The sequence below is a fragment of the Protobothrops mucrosquamatus genome, unplaced genomic scaffold (genome assembly GCF_001527695.2).
Source record: "Protobothrops mucrosquamatus isolate PMUCROS unplaced genomic scaffold, P.Mucros_1.0 scaffold34315, whole genome shotgun sequence".
Lineage (NCBI taxonomy): Eukaryota > Metazoa > Chordata > Lepidosauria > Squamata > Viperidae > Protobothrops > Protobothrops mucrosquamatus.
The window spans coordinates 1-1,465 of NW_015420051.1; the positions used below are offsets into that span (position 1 = coordinate 1).

At 44.8% G+C, this 1,465-nt stretch overlaps 1 pseudogene; it reads right to left on the minus strand.

The window, feature by feature from the left end:
• Window positions 1–63: 63 nt before the first annotated feature.
• Window positions 64–1,401, minus strand: LOC107302198 (annotated as a pseudogene).
• Window positions 1,402–1,465: the final 64 nt, after the last annotated feature.

The window sequence follows — 1,465 nt, forward strand, 5'->3', positions numbered from 1 at the left end:
GGCAAGAGTTAGTAGCCCAAAGTGGAAAGAGATAACTGAACAAATTTCAGTTTCTCTCTCTTTTTTTTTCTGGTGAAATGCATTACATTTTCTACAAAACACAGGCAAAACGGTGGTTGGGTGCAAAATGTTTACTCTACCTGTTTCCTGACGGAAGCTGCTGTGATTTTTTCCTCTTGGAGTTTCTTCTCTTTTACCTGCTTCTCTTCTATTTTCTTCTCGTCCCCCTTCTTGCCTTTCAGCTGGTCTACCTTTTTCTCCTCAGCCTTTTGCTTGGCCTTTAACCTCTCCTCTTCTAGCTTAGCTTTTTCCTCAGCTGCCCTCTTAGCCTCAGCTTTGGCCCTCTCTGCCTCCCTCTTTTCCTTCTCCTTAACCCTCTCTCGTTCCTCGGCTGCTTTTTTCTCTTCAGCCGCCTTCCTCTTCTCCTTCTCCTTCTCCTTCTCCTCAGCCTCGCGTCTTTCTTTCTCCTGGGCAGCTTTTTTCTTCTCTGCCTCTGCCTTCTCCATCCTCTTTCTCTCCTCCTCAGCCTTCCGCTGTTCTTCTGCCTTCACCCTCTCCTGCTCTTCTGCCTCAAGCCTTGCTTTCTCCTCAGCTTCCCTTTTTGCTTTTTCCTCAGCTTCCCTTTTTGTTTTTTCCTCAGCTTCCCTCTTTGCTTTCTCCTCAGCTTCTCTTTTCTCCATTTCCAATCTCTCTTTTTCTTCCTCTGCTTTCCTCTGTTCCTCATATTGAGCTCTTTCCTTTTCTTCCCTCTCAAGCCTTTCTCTCTCCTCAATTTGTTTCTGGTTCATTTCTGCCTCATTGTCTTCCTCCTTATTTTCATTTACGACTACTGTCACGCTGAGAACCTCCTTTGAACTGGCAAGGACATGGGTATCATTGTCTAATCTGTTCTCTTCCACATTTACCTCAAGATGCTTTCCCTCCAAGGCTGCAGATTCCTCCTTATTGTCTACATTCTCCTTCTCTACTGTTAATTCTACCTGATTCTCCTCTAGGGCTTGTGGCTTTGGTTTCTGGTCTTCCACCTCTTCTTTGTCTTTCTCATCTTTCTTCTCATCTTCCTCATCCTGCTCCAAGTTGTTCCTCTGGTATGACTCAGTGATGGTTTCTGTTTCCTCCACCTCATAGCGTCTTCTGTGGGTTTCTATCTTTTCTTCTTTTCCCGGGGTCTCATTTTCCTCCACATTATTCACCACTTTTCTGCTTGTGAGGGACATGGTCTCATCAGTAATGGTTGGGTCAAGTTCCTTTTGGCGCTCCAATGCTTCTTGAAGACGCTTTTGACGTCTTTCCTCTCTCCGTGCCATCCTCTCCAGGAACACAGCATCATCATCTCCATCACCTTGAGCAGTTGTAACAGTGGTCTCTGTAGTAGTACGTTTGGACTCTCCTTCTGCAATGCTACAAAAGATGCAGAGTTTTAGTTTTATTGATTTGTTTGTTGCTCTTACTTTTTATGCTATTT